This window comes from Natator depressus, chromosome 3 (assembly GCF_965152275.1).
Source record: "Natator depressus isolate rNatDep1 chromosome 3, rNatDep2.hap1, whole genome shotgun sequence".
Taxonomy (NCBI): Eukaryota; Metazoa; Chordata; order Testudines; family Cheloniidae; genus Natator; species Natator depressus.
In genome coordinates, this window is record NC_134236.1 from 106,370,934 (window position 1) to 106,392,190 (window position 21,257).

At 41.1% G+C, this 21,257-nt stretch overlaps 1 long non-coding RNA gene across 1 annotated transcript; it reads right to left on the bottom strand.

Moving 5' to 3' along the window:
* Positions 1-601: 601 nt before the first annotated feature.
* On the bottom strand, positions 602-21,221 carry LOC141984026 (uncharacterized). The gene is made up of 3 exons (XR_012638616.1): positions 21,029-21,221; positions 4,405-4,557; positions 602-2,244 (listed from the first exon to the last, which is right to left on the bottom strand). It is a non-coding gene; the product is annotated as an uncharacterized LOC141984026 (long non-coding RNA).
* Between the last annotated feature and the right edge of the window lie 36 nt (positions 21,222-21,257).

Here is a 21,257-nt window from a genome sequence, read left to right on the forward strand (position 1 = left end):
TCCACTCAGAGAATAAAAAAAATCTTGCTTAAATAGTGTAAAAAATACTTTAACTCCAGTTATAATAGACAGCAAATCTCTTTATATCCCTTGCTTAAATTTAAGTATTAAAACACTTAACAAAAAGAAAAACTTGCTTTACATTGCTGAAATTCTATTTATAACAAAATGACGAGGAGATTTAGTGTTTTCCTGCATATTACCACAGTCTGTTTTTTTTGCCCACCCAATCCCACCTGCAACAAAATGCATTTTACCTGCTCTCATTATTATGGCAGTGCAAGACCCACAGTATCCTAGCAAGACCCTAGCAGTCCTGCAAGACCCACAGTATCCTAGCCCCGCTGCAGGGCTCTAATCCTCACTTCCTCTCCTTTAATAGCAGCTGGATTTTCTGAAAAAAAGAGGCAACCGGTTGTGTTGTCACTGAAACATATTTTTAAAATCAAAGCCAAATGTTTTACCTCATTTTGTATTTAGGTTTGTTTTATTAGGACTTAAAGCCATCTAAACATCTAGTGAAATTGTTTATTTTTATTGACTTTTATAGCTTGGCCTACCACCATAGCAGAGCAACTGACAACACTGAGAGAAAGCAAGAGTAGAAAATACAAACAACTTTCTCATTAAAAATATAAAGACTAAATAGGCAAATGAAGTAATGCATATTTGTAAAATATTCAAAGGAGGCATTGCATCACTTGTCTAAAATCTCCAGATTTCTCCGGCTTCAGCCTTAACAGATATGACTAAGGGTCTGGTCTGACATACACTTTATTAAGCAGGAAAAACTCCCATTGAACAATTCAGTTTTGCTTCCTTAGATAAAGGACAAAAATATCAGTTACTACTTGTCTGAAAACAGCTCTAGGGTGAAACAGCTCTAGCCTGTGAAAGACTGTTGGGAGCTGATTTTCAGAGCTGGTCTCCACTTGTGTGTAAACTCCAGATCTTGGTAGTTAAACATCTATTTGTACCCATAAATCACTTAGCCTAACTACTACTATTTTTATCCCAAATTCACTGCAGACAGAAAAATTTGGGCCTTATTATTTGTGGGTGCAAAACTGCATCAACCAAATCAGAGGCTGGATGAAGCCAGCTTGAATATCAGGCTCAATAGGTGGGACTTTTTAAAGTGCTCAGCACTGGCCTAACTTTGCTCTCACTGAAGTCAATGGGAAAACTCTCTCTGACTTCAGTGAGAGCAGAGAGAGGCCAACGCTGAGAGCTTTAGAAAATCCCATGTTACATTTTTGTTAAGACACTGACCATCTTTATGTCTTTTCTAATTGTATTATGTTTGTCGCCATTATCATAATTAAGTAGTTTATATTTTGATTTATTAACTAAGAATCTTATTAACTGAAAAATCAAAAAGTTAACAACTCATCAGCCAAATAAGACCTGGAATTACATTCTTTTAGCATGATGGATTACCCTTTTGAATGCCTCATGACATAGAGCAAACAATAGATCCAGTGGTGACCCACTGAATAACTCCACATATGTATGCAGAATGTCTGGATGTACTGTTTAGAAAGTAGAACTTAATTTTACAAGATCCTAAGACTATGGCTTTAAAGGTTTTAATACATGCAATCACTACAGAGATGGTAAAAAAAACATGCTATAAATTAGGGATAGAGAAAATTGTGTTTTTTTTAAATTAACCACACAGCCTTGTTTTGTGTCAGGTGATGAATACAGATCAGGTGACAGGCCAGTGATGGCATGAGCTTTTCATCTCACAACAGGTCTTGCTAACATAATGTCTTGCGGAGAAACGGTATGCTTCAGCTAACAACAGGGATGCCAGAGTGTGGGAGGCAATCTGACCAACTATTGTACCAAGGCTTGTTCCCCAATTTCTTGATAGGTAGTTTGGCATTCCTTGTTTGTCGGTGTGACTTCCCCCACAGGTGCTGAAACTAGGGGTGCTGCCATACCCTGTCTTGAAGTGGATTCCATTATCTACACAGTTCACAGTTTGGTTCAATGGCTCTCAGCACCCCCACTATAAAAATTGTTCCAGCACCCCCGACTTCCCCCAAACATGTAAATTGCTGATCTCCATGTCATCCCTTTTTAAGTGATATGTGGATGCTACATATGTAGCCTAAGCTCTTCCTCGCTACAATAACATTGCTCATGGCTACTGCTCTTCTGGCAGGTTGGGTTAAGAAGGAGAGAGTGAAGAGTTGTGCAGTCTTATCACTGATGACAGGAGCAGGGTGCCAGGTTCTGAAAGAGAGACCACAAGGAACTGCAGTGCCAGTCATGCTGAGTTAGAGATATACACGTAAACTACATTTAACCACTCCACTTAACTAAGCGTATGTCTGTCTACTAGAGCCAGGTAGACAGACTCATTCTACTTTTGCTGGAGGTAGCATGCTAAAAATAGCAGTGTGGACATTGCTGCATGGGCAGTGACTTGGGTTAGCCACCTGTGTCCAAGCCTGCCTGACCCCCTGGGTCCGAGCTTGGGTGGCTGGTCCGAGTTTGGGTGGCTAGCCCAAGCTCCCAGCCATGCGGCAATATCCGCACTGCTATTTTTAGCGCACTAGCTAAAGTGATGTTTGCACAAGTCTGTCTACCCAAGCTGAGAGGCCCACTCCCAGCTGCACTGTAGACACAGGAGGACTCTGCAGGGCTGAAGCTTCCAGTTGTTTGAACCCTGATTTTGCATGTCCTTTGAGACTTTGAGATAAGTGGGGTTCACCTTTATAAAGTTTTGGTTTATTTTTCCAGTTCTGAATATTTAATGCCATATTATGCATATTTAATGCCATAATATTGCCATACTTCAAAAAGGGGGTTATGTTTGTTTAAATTGATAGTCTTTCTACTCATTTTGAGTGGAATTCACCTCTGTGCGTGGATGCAGCGCTCCAAAGGCCTATCAATGTACTATTTAAGCCACAAAAAATTATGTTTATTCTCTACATAGAGGTGAATTTCACCAGTTCACTGATGCTGGGAATGAGATTCATTGTATCCAGACACTTACAATCTGAATGGATTTGTATGTAAATCTAATCCATCTTGAAGATTGCCCTATCCCTTGGAAAATAAAATCTGTTCAATGAAGTGTAATCAAAATTCCAAAAAAGGGGTCTGGAGTAGTAATGAGGAGGAGGAAGAATGTTTTATGGCCATGTAGAGATTATAACTGATTGCTGGAATCTAGACTAAATCAGTTTTACAGCTGAGAACTGACATGCATGCAGTTAGCAACAAAAACTGTGTCCTCTTGCACATTTGTATTTTCTATTACTGTACCATAAGTGGCAATAACTTCTCTGCCTTATAATGTATGTATAAGATGGCTGAGTTACTGTTGCTTTGGAAATCTAGCTATATAACCATACATACATGTATGTATAAAACTTTGTATTTAATTTCCTTATAGAACAGGGGGTGGATGTTGGGGAAGAAAAGAAAACAGAACTTTTAGCACACCTATTTCAATGTTCTCACGTTTGTGGGTTCACATACTTGATTATGTGATCATTGAAATAAGAACAGCTGTGTATTTCATTGCACAGACTTGGGATACTGTACAGCTTGAGCTAAGCATCAGCACATTGTTAATAAATCAGTAAAATATCATGTACTGGGCAAGCACAGTATGCAAGTTTTTACTCATTTCTAATCCAAATGTATTCAAACTTGGCACAGTACTCATTCTTCAGGGGACTATGAACGTGCCAAGTTTTGAATATTTCAAGCAAAACTATGTCTGTTTGAGTTATCCAAGAGGGAAAAAAAGGAACAATATAGTGAAAAATATTATTTTAAAAACTGAAATGTAGCTGAATGGATTGTCTTAAATCTTTTCTAAAAAATTTCTCCTGTAGGCTGAGAATAAACATAAATTTCAGCCCAAGGAATAGTTTATTCAAAAGCAGAAAGCTTACGCTCTCTCAGATCCCGTCCTTGAGTCACTTATGTTCTCTTTCAGAAATGTTTGCACTTTAAAATCACTATTACGATCACTATTAAAACTCTTTACAATGATGCTTTTTAATGTGTTGGCTTTTATATTGCAAATTTGATGATGATCTCATTATTGTTGTTTATTGATACAATTATTATAACCCAGGATTGTACCCTGATTCAGCTAAGGACTTCAGTGTGTGTTTAACTTCAAGCATGTGCTTACTGATCATTGAAGTCAATGGGATTTCAGAATATGCCACAGTGCTTTCTCTATAGGGTTTTGGGGTGGTGTTTTTGTTTGTTAGTACCTTGATGAGGAAGGACTCTTAAAATTATTATTTTATTAAAATTTACAAGCAGAATCTTAAAACAGAAGTGCCTTATTAGGCAAAGCTGTAATACCATTACCATGATCCTGTAATTACACCAGTAGGCTATGCATAATTGCCCCACTGTTACCTTGTGCTTCTCACATCTGTCTGACTGCATTCTCTTGTTTTCCATTTTATACTTGATTGTAAGCTCTCTGGGGCAGGCTCCATCTTTTCCTCACGTGGTTGTCAGTACCAACCTCACTGGGTTTCTGATCCTGACCGAGGCCTCTAGGTATAACTGCAATTCAAATAAATAATAAAATACACAGAAAAATACCTTTAAACTTTTAACTCCCTCCCTACTCATTCAAATACTGGTGGAAAAAAAATACAATATAGAGAACACTGTGTTATAATATTCCCTATGTTCCTGGTTTAGAACAATTTTCGATCTAAAATTATTCCAAAATCAAATGTTTAAAGCTTAGATTGATTTTGATTTCCAACTCTTTTCTTGTTTGAAAGTGGACTGCTCACAGACAGCAACAGTACTCTGCAAGATAATGACAAAGCAGCCCTTTAAGTGGGACTAGCCATAGTTAGAAGAAACTATCACCTGATTCTTATTAATCCCATTGTGATTGCATTTATACTGAGCTACTGAACAATAGGAGGAAAAAAATGTTTAGGGAATCAACTTACAAAATAATGTGAAGAAGTGATCTTGAGTCTGAGTGACAGTAAATCTGACCTGAAGACACTCCTGTATACAAGTAAGTAATGGGTGTCTTTTGACAAGACAATGCTCTCAGTTTGCAGGTTACTTATCTCACATCTCCAGTCTGTCCAGTAAAAGAGGGCCACCTGACTAGACCCACAGATGAATGCAGAATATCTGGACATACTGTTCTTAACCCATACATCCAGAACAATTCAAAGAGCTTTCCTGAAGTCAGCCAGAGTTTCAAAACGGGGTCTCTAATTTTGCACATGCAATTTTCCATTAAAATAATTTATTTATGCAGATAACAGATTATGCACTACCAACAATGTTCCTTATTGGAAAATCATGTGCAGTTTAATATGAACATGATAACTTTTCTCTATATTTTTGAACCATAGAACTATAGGTTAAATTAAGGTACAGAATGTATTCCTCCTCTATAGGATTTTATAGGATGGTTAACAAATCTGTGTTAAATTCTATAGGTTCATAAAGTAATTTGTATATTGGTTTCATCCCTATTATAGTCTACAGAACTTTTCCACAAAGATGAGGAGGAAATTCAACCATTTGCATGTACAAAATAGAGTGCACAGACTTGTGTGTGCAAATCATAGTGCTCACAGAATTGTATGTTGGAGGCTGGCCTAATGTTCCTTTGAAAATTTGAACTTGTATAAATAGAATCACCATAGGCACCTACAGACTTGATGGTTACAGTTATTTCGTGCCATCAACCCAATTCAGTAGTGTTTTTATGGAAGCAATGTAAATAATTATGTACACTACTGAAATTAAAGGGTAAATTTAGGTAAGGAAAATGTAATAATCTGAGTTGGAATTTGACCAATGTTTTCTTTCAAATGCTGGTTTAAGCTCTGTTTTATTCTGCAAAGGTCTCATATTACACAATGGCCTTTTGCGGTAAATTATTAAACATTTTAAAGTGACACAGACTATGGAAACAACAAAAGATGTACTAAGGTCTTTGTGCTGCAAGCTGCATATTGTACCTTGTACTAAATTAGTCATACAGCATTTGGTTTCTTCTAACTTTAAAAGGTGGGAAACTTGCTCAGTGAAAAAGCACAACTGACTGCTAGGAGCAGTTAATAAACCCAAGCTCAAAGGAAATACCTGATGTTTACTAACAGTAACAACAATTCTTTCTCCATGTGCCACTTCCACAGATGCAATCAGAAAATGTTCTCTGAGCTAACAAGTCCTTGGTCAATAGGAGAAGGGTATTAATATCAGATGTTTCTGTAACGGGTCCTAAACTCTGGAACTTAAATCCACAGATACTCACTTTGATCCCACAGAACTCTGATTTGCTGACCATCATGATGTAAGGGTCTAAATGAACTGAATGAATTCTCCCCTGACAGCTAGCTGGGAGGGGGTGAGACTTCTGGAGCAAACTTTATTTGCATGAACACACCTACTCTGCTTAGCTATCCCACAGATAGAGCACTGTTGCTCAAAATGATCAACTATGGCTGGTGTTGGGTTACAAATCACTTTAGTACTAAATGCAGGGACAGTGAAATGCTGTTACCAATATTGTTGGCATTACTTATGAATACGGGGAAGCAGGACTGTGCTTAACCTGTCCCAAATGAGGGGGTCACCATCAGCTGAAAGGGTTGAATGCCAGAGCTCTGTGAAAGTAAGGCAGGTAGGGACAGGTATCCTAGACAGGAGATATGGACTCTCCCCGGCCTGGTTTAATCTATTCTTCTCCCCCCTCCCCCCTGTTCAAATAAATAGCTAAACAGGCTTCATTATGAGCCTCTTTGTTATTTTAAATGCTCAGTCAGAGCTGAAATCAGTTGTGGTAGGACTGTGTTTCTGCCCTGCCTGCTAAGAGCTAAAAATCACCAAGAGCTGAAATCACTTGAGATATGGCAGTGTTTCTGCCCAGCCTGTAAAAAGCTGAAAATTACTAAGAGACTGATGTGCAGAGGTCACAGCAGAGAGGCAGGTGACTGACAGTCAGCCGGCGAAGGAGTGGCTGATGTGGCAGAGAGGTACAGCAAGAGGGCAGCTGGTGGAGAGGTGCAGTGAGCAGGCATTCTGTAAATATCAGAAAGAAGTTGATCCTGAAACACTTACACACATGCTTAAACTTTACATGAGTGGTCCCACTGAAGTCATCTAAATTATTCTTATTATGATTACAAATGCACTCTGTTGTTTCCCCAAAGGTGAACGTATTTATTTTGATTTATTTTAAAAAACATCTTATGGGACTCCTCATTGTATGAAATTAAACGTGTGTAAAAGTTTGTAAGACCAGGGCCAGACTTTTCCTGAAGTCATCAGCTGCGGGTGAAGGGACAGTCTTAGGAGCAGTCAGCTGCCTTAACCATAAGATCAGGAGTGGCCAACCTGTGGCTCCGGAGCCACATGCGGGTCTTCAGAAGTTAATATCCGGCTCCTTGTATAGGCACCGACTCCGGGGCTGGAGCTACAGGTGCCAACTTCCCAATGTGCAGGGGGATGCTCATTGCTCAACCGCTAGCTCTGCCACAGGCCCTGCCCCCACTCCACCCCTTCCCGCCCTCTCCACTGAGCCTGCCGTGCCCTTGTTCCCTCCCCTCTCCCTCCCCCAGGCTTCTGCACACCATGAAACAGCTGATTGGGAGATGTGGGGAGGGAGGGGGAGGCGCTAGGAGCAGGTGGCGGGGAGCTAATGAGGGGCTACTGATGCATTACTGTGGCTCTTTGGCAATGTACATTGGTAAATTCTGGCTCCTTCTCAGGCTCATGTTAGCCACCCCTGCATAAGATCATTCTTTCTCTTCCTGCAGTTTCCAGCCTCATTCACTACACACATTCTAACTTCTGTAACAAACAAAACAGGGGTCCTTCAGACAACTGTCTTCTTCACTACACAACCCTGATTCATCCCCAGAGCAGGGGCCTATCCTTTGCACTGACTGAACTAGGGGTCCTGTGAAAAAAATTGTATGTGATCATGGAAAGACCATATCATATTTCACACACACAATGGAGACAACTTGAAGTTACACATGCAGCCTTAATTCTTAATTTCCTAACTTCTGAGTGCTTAACTTCGTAACCTTAATAATGTTCTTTTAACATACAGTATTTTTTGTGTGTAACTTCCTTGACTTTTTTAAAAATATCAAACTGAAAAAATAAAAATCCAACAAGTGGGGATCATATCAACATCCACATGCATTATCAGCAAGGGAGGTAGCTCCACTACACAGACCTCTGCCACTTGAGTTTACAGAGTAACCAATAGCGTCAGTAGTGGGCTGTTACCCTCTGCGTAGCCCTGCACTGGACAGGGAATGAGACACACACTTTGCCCCGAGGGGTTACAGAATTTGCTGGCAGCAGAGGAATGGTCAGTCTCTGGAATCTTGGGTTCCAATCCAGGAGGGAAGTGTGTTCTAGAGCAGGGTTCTCAACCTCTCTCTCTTTGAGGCCCCCCTCACCATGCTATAAAAACTCCAGGGCCCAGTGGGGGGAGCAGGGCCTCTGGGCAGGGGCCTCGTGCATAGGCATAGTTTGACTTCTAGTTTGGGGGGGCTGGGGCCAGCAGGGCTCAAGCCACCTCCATATGGTAGGGTCTGGGGAGGGAGTGCCTCCTCCACCCCCGACTCACTTCAGCAGGCCACTGAGCCTGTCTGGGTAAGTTGGGGGCATGCAACCAAAAATTATAACTCAAAGGTGGGGGGCTTAGCTCAAAAAGTTTGAAAACAGTTTAGGGTGCAGGGAGGGGGTAGCTAGGGGCTCTGTGCAGACAGGGGGTAGCTCAAGGTGCAGGGAGGGGGTAGCTGGGGCTGTGTGCACACGGGGTGGCTGTGGGTGCTTGGAGGGGGTGGCTAGGGGTTGTGTGCTGGGAGGACTCTCCTGCAATCCCTGTTCCCCAAGGGTTCTGCCAGCTATGGAGCTGGGTCTCCCCAGCCGGGGGCCTCTTATCAGCTGCCTCTGGGGGAGCAAAGGAGGCTGGGAGCTGAGGAACAGCTTCAATGTGGGTCACCAGCAGGAGAGAAGGGAACGCTGCTGCTGCCTGCTGCACGGCACCAGCCAGAGCAGCAGCTGCCCCGCACTGCCCGCATCCCGCTTCCCACCTCTGACCTGGCCAGGGGGTGGGGAGAGGAGATGGGGGGGAGGTGTGGACTTGTCCCCGGGACTGCTATGCTTTTGCACTGCAGTTTTGAGGGGAATTCCCTCCACGTCCCCAACTCTGCTCAGGGCTTCTGCCCCACAGGGAGCACCAGAGCTTGGGGATTCAGCCCCGTGCCTCCTGGCTTCAGCCACATGGGGAGCGCCAGGAGGGGCGCTGGGGATCAGGGCTTCAGCCTCGCAAGGGATTCTAGGGATTGGGGCTTCAGCCCTGCGCCTCCCAGCTTCAGCCCGGCAGGGAGCACCAGGGATCAAGGATTCAGGCCCACGCCTCCCAGCATCCTCCAGGGAGCTGAAGCCCCGATCCCTGGTGCCCCCTACAGGGCTGAAGCTGGGAGGTGCGGGCCTGAATCCCTGATGCTCCCTGCCGGGCTGAACACAATTGTTTATACATTTCTACATTCAAAATACCAAAATCATAAGTATATACAATCATATTTTTTCCAGTTCGCAGTTTCTTCAGAGTAGATTTGTCATCTCCAAAAAGGAACGCACTTGCTACTAAAGACCTACTTTTTTGCATTATTTATTCACTTTCTATTTCCAGTAGGGAAGAGCTCCTGAAGCTCTATTTGACCTATGCATTTATCTGACCGTTCTAATCACAATGTGCTAATGCTGCTGTTAGTGTTAAATAATTATTTCAATGCACGTCCCCAGCACCCCACCTGGCGCTCCCCATGTGGCTGAAGCCATATACAGAATGTAAGAGAGAAGTATTTATTTTCTATAATTCTTTTAAACCATTTTATAAAATTCCATACCGGGATATACATTTTTATTAAATCCTATAGATTTTTTTTCTGCAAAGGTGTGCAAATGAAGATAGGTTAAAGGAAATTTCTACCTAAACTAGTGTACATAGTTATTTTTTTAAAAATCCCAAGCAACATTTTAAAAAATGAACTTGTCTGTAAATCTCATGTTTCAGCTGTGCTTCTGATAGGTTTATTGTGGCTGCTTTTTTCATGCTAAAACGAAAGAGGAAAGTGAGTGGGACAGAAAGACAAATCATCCAGCTGAAGAACCAGTGAAGAAGCAGGCGACTTTGAATGTTATTTTTAGGTAAATTTCATTATGCATAATTGCAGCTTTGCCACATTGTCATGAACATTTACCAGCGCAGGTACAATATTTACTAGCCCACACGTAACCAGAATTATGATAATGAAGAAGTGAATTGCATTTCACTTACCTGTCCAAAAAACTACTTCCTCTGGGCAAGGAAGATTTTGTAAGGCACCCCTCCTATTTAGTAGCAACCTCAGCACCCCTTCCAACCTTGATATCTATGGCTCCAGGTGAAATTTTTTGTATCAGATAATATATAAAAATATGGTTGTATCACATTCTCATTTTATGGAAGATGACACGAGGAAGTCTGTGGAGTCACCTTTTTACCGTCCATTTCCCAACCTATTACTAAAATGAAAGGACTATGGCGTTCAAAGTGGATTCACTAGTTTGTAACAAGAGCTACGTGCAAACAATACTTAATAGTAAATCAGATTTCATTAATTTTGTACTTCACTTCTTTAACAAGAAGGGAAAACAAATGTTCTTAGTAAAACACTGTTTTTGTATTTGATGCTACAGTGATTAAATCTGTTTTAAACACAAAGAACCAGAGTTGTAATGCTTGCTGATATTGGTACAATGCTCCAGAGGGGAACAATAATGCATTTTTCCTAACTTGATTCTGAGACATTACTATGACACTAAATTACTCCAAATCTAAGTTGGATCAGTGTGGTTAGTCCAAAGTATACCACGTTTCACTGAATGTACAATACCTTTATCTGACTCCAGTTAACAGTGTTCTCTATAATATGGGTCTCAGTATCAATCTAAACTATACTGACATTGTTTTTGATTCTGAACAAAATTACTATTTATACAAAACATAATTTATTCACCTTAAAGGAAGATTAGTTCCACAATTAAAACAGATACTAATTTAAACCTCACAGCAGCCTATTACCTTTTCAATTATCTTTGTTTATAGGCACTGCTAAATCACCAATAAAGGAGACAAACATTTTTATAATAATTCTACTACCCATCAGATCACAAACTTTCAAATTATGAATAAAATTATTACATTAACCTGGTACAAGGGATTTTTTAAACTTCAATTTTCTTTCTTCTAAGTTCCCTAATGCTATTTTAAGATCACTGCAGATGCATGGATAAAGTTATGACAAATATTCGCAGAGCAAAGAAACTTTGTATGCTAAAAAATGGATTTCCAAAATAAGCAACACTGATTGTTGTGCTTTTCTACAGTGTGCCAGGGTAAATTACACACTATTTGTGCTCTGGTTTTAATACAATAAGTAAATTGTTCTAATTGATCACTCATACAGCAAAGCTAAACTACTGTAAGGTTGATGGTAGACCTAAACTGCTTTGTGAATGTGAAATTAATGTTCATCTGATAGTATCTGAACAAACTGAATATTTATATTTGTCACGGAAAGTATTTGCCTTTATTCAGAAAGATACAATACATGTTATTTCAGCTGCTCTATAAAAAATATAAAGTCACCTTCCACAGTGGCAAGCAACCCTTTTGTCTTTACTCTGCACCTGATCACTGCTATCTGGGAAAGGAAGATTCTATACCTAAGTCCCAGGGAGGTACCTTTTCTGTTAAAGTCCTTCATTAGCGTTCTACAAGGTTTCTTTTATGGGTTATTTAGATATAGGGGTATACACAATGTAAATGTTTGCTGGTGCATTATAACAGGATATAGATAAGTGAAAACAATGCAATGCAGTTAGACAGGCAGAACTGCAGAGTTTCAATGCATGGATGAGACAATGGTGCAGGGAGGAGGGGTTTAGATTTATTAGGAAACTTATAAACTACTGGGGAAACTTTTGGGAAAGGGGTACCCTATACAGGAAGGATGGGCTCCACCTAAACACAAATGGAACCAGATTGCTGGCACTTAAAATTAAAAAGGTCATTGAGCACTTTTTAAATGAAGGGCTAGGAGAAAGCCGACAGGTGCGGAGGAGCACGTAGTTCAGAGACATCCCTTAGGGGAGGATCTATTAACAGAGATTCTCTATGTCCTATTAAGGAGGAGAGGATGGAAGATGATAAAATACAGATAGGATCTGATGAGAAACAGTCAAATGAAATAAAGTCCCATTCAATTACATCATGTAATGGCAGACAGCTAAAAAGTGACAAGCTTTTAAAGTGCTTATATACCAATGCCAAAAGTCTAAATAATAAGGTGACTGAACTAGAGGTCCTCATATTAAATGAGGATATTGATATAATAGGCATCACAGAAAATTGGTGGAATGAGGATAATCAATGGGACACAGTAATACCAAGGTACAAAATATATTGGAAGGACTGAACAGGTTGTACTGGTGGGGGAGTGTGACTATGTGTGAAAGAAAGTGTAGAATCAAATGAAATAAAAGTCTTACATGAACAACACTGTACCATAGAATCTCTATGGATAGTAATTCCATGCTCTAATAATAAGAATATAGCAGTAGGGATATATTACCGACCACCTGACCAGGATGGTGATAGTGACTGTGAAATCCTCACGGAGATTAGAGAGGCTATTAAAATTAAAAAAAACCTCAATCGTGGGGGATTTCAACTATCCCCATATTGACTGGGTACATGTCCTCTCAGGACGGAATGCAGAGATAAAGTTTCTTGACACCTTAAATGATTGCTTCTTGGAGCAGCTAGTCCCGGAACCCACAAGAGGAGAGGTAATTCTTGATTTGGTCCTAAATGGAGCACGGGATCTGGTCCAAGAGATGAACATAGCTGGACCGCTTGGTAATAGTGACCATAATATAATTAAATTTAACATCCCTGTGGCTGGGAAAACACTGCAGCAGCCCAACACTGTAGCATTTAATTTCAGAAAGAGGGACTACACAAAAATTAGGAAGTTAGTTAAACAGAAATTAAAAGGTATAGTGCCAAAAGTGAAATCCCTGCAAGCTGCATGGAAACTTTGTAAAGACACCAGAGTAGAGGCTCTACTTAAATGTATATCCCAAATTAAAAAACATAGTAAGAGAAGGAAAAAAAGAGTCACCGTGGCTAAACAACAAAGTTAAAAAAGCAGTGAGAGGCTGTCAAGGTTCCTTCCCCACTCTGAACTCTAGGGTACAGATGTGGGGACCTGCACGAAAACCTCCTAAGCTTACTTTTACCAGCTTAGGTTAAAACTTCCCCAAGGTACAAACTATTTTACCCTTTGCCCTTGGACTTCCACTGCCACCACCAAACATTTATCTGGGTTTATTTTTATTAGGAAAGTGTCATTTGGAAACGTCTTTCCCCCCAAAATCCTCCCAACCATTGCACCCCACTTCCTGGGGAAGGTTTGGTAAAAATCCTCACCAATTTGCATAGGTGACCACAGACCCAAACCCTTGGATCTTAGAACAATGAAAAAAGCATTCAGTTCTTGAAAAGAAACATTTTAATAGAAGAAACAGTAAAAAGAATCAACTCTGTAAAATCAGGGTGGTAAATACCTTACAGGGTAATTCGATTCAAAACATAGAGAATCCCTCTAGGCAAAACCTTAAGTTACAAAAAAGACACACAGACAGGAATATTCATTCTATTCAGCACAGCTATTTTCTCAGCCATTTAAAGAAATCATAATCTAACACATACCTAGCTAGATTACTTACTAAATTCTAAGACTCCATTCCTGTTCTGTCCCTGGCAAAAGCATCACACAGACAGACACAGACCCTTTGTTTTTCTCCCTCCTCCTAGCTTTTGAAAGTATCTTGTCTCCTCATTGGTCATTTTGGTCAGGTGCCAGCGAGGTTACCTTAACTTCTTAACCCTTTACAGCTGAAAGGATTTTTCCTCTGGCCAGGAGGGATTTTAAAGGTGATTACCCTTCCCTTTATATTTATGACAGAGGCAAAAGTGGAAGTTAAATCCTAGTGAGGAAAATAGAAAGGAACAAACTCTGGCAAATGAAGTGTAAAAATATAATTAGGAAGGCCAAAAAAAGAATCTGAAGAACAGCTAGCTAAAGACTCAACAAAATAGCAAAAAAATTGAAGTAGGAAGCCTGCTAAATAACCATTGGGGCCACTGGACGATCATGATGCTAAAGGAGCACTCAAGGCTGATAAGGCCATTGCAGAGAAACTAAATGAATTCTTTGCATCGGTCTTCATGGCTGAGGATGTGAGGGAGATTCCCAAACCTGTGCCATTCTTGTTAGGTGACAAATCTGTAAAGAACAAAATTGTCAGACACATAGATTAACATAATTTGTTGGGGAAGAGTCAGCATGGTTTTTGTAAAGGGAAATCACGCCTCACCAATCTATTAGAGTTCTTTGAGGGGGTCAACAAGCATCTGGACAAGGGGGATCCAATGGATATAGCGTTCTTAGATTTTCTGAAAGTCTTTGACAAGGTTCCTCACCAAAGGCTCTTACCCCATGACAGCTTACTTTGTGTAACAGGGAAGGTCCTCTTATGGATTGGTAACTGGTTAAAAGATAGGAAACAAAGGTTAGGAATAAATAGTCAGTTTTCAGAATGGAGACAGGTATATAGTGGTGTCCCTCAAGGGTCTGTACTGGACCAGTCTATTCAACATATTCATAAATGATCTGGAAAACGGGGTAAACAGTGAGGTGGCAAAATTTGCAGATGATACAAAACTACTCAAGATAGTTAAGTCCCATGCAGACTGCGAAGAGCTACAAAAAGATCTCTCAAAACTGGGTGACTGGGCAACAAAATGGCAGATGAAATTCAATGCTGATAAATGCAAAGTAATGCACTTTGGAAAACATAATCCCAACTATACACATAAAATGATGGGGTCTAAATTAGCTGTTACCATCAAGAAAGATCTTGGGGTCATTGTGGATACTTCTCTGAAAACATCCACTCAATATGCAGCGGCAGTCAAAAAAGCAAACAAAATGTTGGGAATCTTTAAGAAAAGGATAGATAAGAAGACAGAAAATATCATATTGCCTCTATATAAATTCATGGTACCCCCACATCTTGAATACTGCGTGCAGATGTGGTCGACCCATCTCAAAAAAGATATATTGGAATTGGAAAAGGTTCAGAAAAGGGCAACAAAAATTATTAGGGGTATGGAACGGCTTCCATATGAGGAGAGATTAATAAGACTGGGACTTTTCAGCTTGGAAAAGAGATGACTAAGGGGGGATATAATAGAGGTCTATAAAATCATGATTGGCGTGGAGAAAGTAAAGAAGGAAGTGTTATTTATTCCTCCTCATAACACAAGAACTAGGGGTCACCAAATGAAAGTAATAGGTAGCAGGTTTAAAACAAAAAGGAAGTATTTCTTCATACAACACACAGTCAACCTGTGTGGCAAGGAACTCCTTGCCAGAGGATGTTTTGAAGGCCAAGATTATAACAGGGTTCAAAAAAGAACTAGATGAATTCATGGAGGATAGGTCCATCAATGGTTATTAGCCAAGATGGGCAGGGATAGCATCCATAGCCTCTGTTTTCCAAAAGCTGGGAATGAACGACAGGGAAAGGATCACTTGATGATTACCTGTTCTGTTCATTCCCTCTGAGCACCTGGCATTGGCCACTGTCGGAAGACAGGATACAGGGCTAGATGGACGTCTGGTCTTACCCAGTATGGCCATTCTTATGTTCAACTAACGTTCCATTAGTTTTATGAAGTCTAAACACCAAATATGCTCTTTTACCTTCAACAACCACTTTGATCTATACCAATACACAAGTGAATTGGCCTGAATGCATTCTGGCATGATCCTCATCTGCCAGCGTCACAAATTATATACAGTAACCCATGGATTACCACACTTACCTCAATAGAGCCAGTAACCACCTCAGACACACCAAAAAAATCTTATCTATAGACACCTGTTATTCTCAGATACCACAGAATATATTGAGAAGAGAAAGTCCTGGATATACACCTTAAGGTAAAATTGCCTCACCAAACAAGGATGCCTCACCAAAGAAACAGATTACGTAATGGAATGGGCCACAAATACCCAGAGAGAAACTCCTTCAATATAGACATGCCCCCCTGCCAAAAACAAAACCACTGACCGCACAGCCTTAGTTTCATCGACCCCACTCTGGAACCCATACAGGGTATCATCACACAATCACAATCCATACTTGATGGGGACCACATCCTGAAAGAAATCTTTCCCAAACCTCCTCTTCTGGCCTTCAAACAACCCCCCCAATCTCATAATCAGAAAAACCTCTTCACAGAGCAGGACACCCTAACTCAAAGCAGCACCAGATGCTGCTGTAACAGATGCAAAACTTGCAGACATATCTCCACCGCTAAGATGATCAATACCCCCCATAACACACCTTTCAAGATCCAGGAGTCCTATCCATGCCTATCACAACATGTGGTGTACTCATCCAGAACATCAAATGCCCCAACAACTATGTGGGTGAAACCAGACAATCACTATGCTGTCAAATGAACTCAGACAGAAAAATGATGAGACAAAATTACTCTATCACCTGTTGGCAAACAGCTCTGTGAAGCTCAAAAGTTTGTCTCTTCCAACAGAAGTTGATCAAATAAATATTACCTCCCCCTTCCCTCTCTCATATCTAGGGACCAACATGACTACAACAACACTGTAAACAGAAACCAATGGCAGTTGAGAATACTCAGAACCTGGCACAGTACAGCCTGAAGGAACTGTTTAGGAGCCAGCAGAGAGTGAACAAGTTAATTAAGGTTTCAGAGTAACAGCCGTGTTAGTCTGTATTCGCAAAAAGAAAAGGAGTACTTGTGGCACCTTAGAGACTAACCAATTTATTTGAGCATACGCTTTCGTGAGCTACAGCTCACTTCATCAGATGCATACTGTGGAAAGTGTAGAAGATCTTTTTATATACACACAAAGCATAAAAAATACCTCCTCTCACCCCTCTACACCAACATTCCACACAAAGATGGACTACAAGCCGTCAAGAGCACTATCCCCGACAATGTCACGGCTAACCTGGTGGCTGAACTTTGTGACTTTGTCCTTACCCATAACTATTTTACGTTTGGGGACAATGTATACCTTCAGATCAGCGGCACTGCTATGGGTACCCGCATGGCCCCACAATATGCCAACATTTTTATGGCTGACTTAGAACAACGCTTCCTCAGCTCTCGTCCCCTAACGCCCTACTCTACTTGCGCTATATTGACGACATCTTCATCATCTGGACCCATGGAAAAGAAGCCCTTGAGGAATTCCACCATGATTTCAACAATTTCCATCCCACCATCAACCTCAGCCTGGTCCAGTCCACACAAGAGATCCACTTCCTGGACACTACAGTGCTAATAAACGATGGTCACATAAACACCACCCTATACCAGAAACCTACTGACCGCTATTCCTACCTACATGCCTCCAGCTTTCACCCTGATCACACCACACGATCCATCGTCTACAGCCAAGCTCTGCGATACAACCGCATTTGCTCCAACCCCTCAGACAGAGACAAACACCTACAAGATCTCTATCAAGCATTCTTACAACTACAATACCCACCTGCGGAAGTGAAGAAACAGATTGATAGAGCCAGAAGAGTTCCCAGAAGTCACCTACTACAGGACAGGCCTAACAAAGAAAATAACAGAACGCCACTAGCCGTCACCTTCAGCCCCCAACTAAAACCCCTCCAACGCATTATTAGGGATCTACAACCTATCCTGAAGGATGACCCAACACTCTCACAAATCTTGGGAGACAGGCCAGTCTTTGCCTACAGACAGCCCCCCAACCTGAAGCAAATACTCACCAGCAACCACATACCACACAACAGAACCACTAACCCAGGAACCTATCCTTGCCAACTGTGCCTACATATCTATTCAGGGGACACCATCACAGGGCCTAATTACATCAGCCACACTATCAGAGGCTTGTTCACCTGCACATCCACCAATGTGATATATGCCATCATGTGCCAGCAATGCCCCTCTGCCATGTACATTGGTCAAACTGGACAGTCTCTACGTAAAAGAATAAATGGACACAAATCAGATGTCAAGAATTATAACATTCATAAACCAGTCGGAGAACACTTCAATCTCTCTGGTCACTCGATCTCGGACCTAAAGGTTGCAATATTAAAACAAAAAAACTTCAAATCCAGACTCCAGAGAGAAACTGTTGAATTGGAATTCATTTGCAAATTGGATACAATTAACTTAGGTTACCTTGCATAATGACTTAGCCACTCCCAGTCTCTATTCAAGCCTATTTCCCCTTGTTTTTTCCTATCCCCCCCCCCCCCCGATGTTCCTGTTAAACCCTGGATTTGTGCTGGAAATGGCCCAACTTGATTATCATACACATTGTAAGGAGAGTGGTCACTTTAGATAAGCTATTACCAGCAGGAGAGTGGGGTGAGAGGAGGTATTTTTTCATGCTTTGTGTGTATAAAAAGATCTTCTACACTTTCCACAGTATGCATCCGATGAAGTGAGCTGTAGCTCACGAAAGCTTATGCTCAAATAAATTGGTTAGTCTCTAAGGTGCCACAAGTACGCCTTTTCTTTTTGCAAGTTAATTAAGAAGCCCCAGTTCCTCCAACACTGATTACTTTCATACAGTGGTGTAAGTGTACAGTGGGTTCTACAACAAATGGAGTTAAATCTAAAAGCACAAATCCTGCCGTGAAGGTCTTAAAATCTAACAACACAAGAAAGAATAAATCAACATGATATAAACATTAAACTCAACACAGAAGTTTCATACCTTTTATGAATTTATAAAATTTTATGGAACAGTTGGATTTCTAAAGATTTTGTGGAGAAGCAAGGGGCATGAAAACAGTAACTAACTGACAGGCTGGTGGGGGGAACACTGCAGAAGGTGCATGAAATTATGACTAAATGAAGGAGTGACAAAGCATTAATGATACTGATGTATACCTGGAGAAATAATGTAAATACCATGTAAAGTACTTACTCTTGAAGCAGCACAGAAAATCAACAGATTTTGTAATTATAATAATGGCCATTTTACCCCTAGATATCAAAATATAAAGCCTCAACACCTGTAAGGAAAGTATTCCTATTTTATAGATGGAATAGACTCAGAAAGGTTAAAGCTCTGATCATACAAACACACACATGTTTAACTTCAAGTAAGTGAACAGTCCTGTCTTCAACAGGACTCTTCACATGCTTAAATGTAAGCATGTACATAAGCATATGTGGGATTGGGGATTTACTCACTTGCCCAAGGTCACAGCAACAAGTCAGTGATGGACCCAAGTGTCCTGACACCCAAATCTCTGCTCTAACATATGAAAATATAACATCTCTCATATGGAAAAAAGACAAAATCAGTAAGGAACAGACATGCTAGAGCTAATGTTTTTTGGCCCTCTTCACAGATCTGTTCTGAAGCCTGATTGATTGCTTTATCTGGTGATGCGTTCTGGACAGATTTCATTTTGAATCAGGCTGATTTATGTGCTCTAAGAAATAGGCACAGCATTAAAATATTTAAAAATAAACATCTATTTTCCTGACTTCTCTCATGATTTAGATTATCCAAAACCAGATTCCCAAGACTTTCTCCAAAAATTTAATTGTAGAGATTTTAGTGCTCACATTTCTCAGAGTTCCCATTTTAAGATTCAAACATGCTATGATATCTTCTCATGGCTATCTTGGAATTGTTCAGGTTGTTTCCTGAGGTGAGAGAGAAAACTCATTTGCAGATATGAAAGGGGAATATATTCTTGGAACTATGATTTTCTAGGATACAACCTGAAGCTATTGTTAGCAGTCTTCCAAAGTACAGAACTGTTACATGCCATAACACTTCTGCAAATCCTTTATCATTTCAGGGCTTAATTAATTTATAATTAAATTAGGGCAGTACCAAGAGGCACTCATTGTCCTCTATCTCCTCCTCTTCTTAGGACCTACTAAATGCAAACACAAAACCAAACCAAACCCCAAAAAACAAACAAACAATAGAAATGCTGAAAACATAATTAGTATAGTAGCACTGGAAAAGTAATTATTATTCCTAAAACAGAACACTGTTTAAAAAGTTAATCCATTGCTTTGCAGATATGAAAACAGATAGACTTGGTATCAGAGGGGTAGCCAGTGTTACTCTGTATCCACAAAAACCAATGAAGTGAGCTGTAGCTCAGGAAAGCTTATGGTCAAATAAATTAGTTAGTCTCTAAGGTGCCACAAGTCCTCCTTTTCTAAAAACAACAAGGAGTCTGGTGGCACCTTCAAGTCTTCAGATTTAAGAAGTGGGTTTTTTACCCACGAAAGCTTATGCCCAAATAAATCTGTTAGTCTTTAAAGTGCCAGACTAGGGCGGGGTGGGGGGTGGGAGAATCTGCTTTTATTGGTAAATCTCAGTAAATATTGATTTCACGTATACACAACCCAACTACAGAATATTTCCATTGATAATAACAAAAATTATGGATCAGCAAAGTAAGAGAAAACATACTGAGAACTTAGTTTGATTTAAGGATATTTACTTTGTATATTTTAACATGACATTGACAATATGTGTTTTAATGGTTATGAAGTTTTAATTTTTTGAATCTCAGTAAGTCCGGTCATTAAACAACTATTGTGGGGACGCGCCTCCCCTCCCCCTACAAGGGTGCTGAGTCACGGACCGCGAAGCTACGACGGACACACCAGCCCGTTCAGACCCGCGCGCTGCCTGAGCCGGCCGCCCGCCCCGCAGCCAGCGGTGACGCCGGGCCTCGGCAGGGCGGCGCACGATGCTCTAAGGGGCGTGTCCGCTCAGCGCGTGGGGGCTGCAACCCGACCCCGCCACGACCCCCACCACGTTCCTTTTACCGCGTGCTAGCGCGCTGACTCTCAGCGTGGGGGACGGGAGGGGCAGTTACGTCTGCGCTGGGGAGGGGCGTGGCTCGCACATTGAACACGAAGGCGCGCTGAACCCCTCCCTGTAAACCTGGCGACGGGGCCGCGCTTCTCCGAGGGGCACGCGTCACAGGGTTGAGAGGAGCAAACCCTTTTAAAATGGGCCGGGGCGGGGACACTCCTGGCCCCGGCCCCCGCCCCC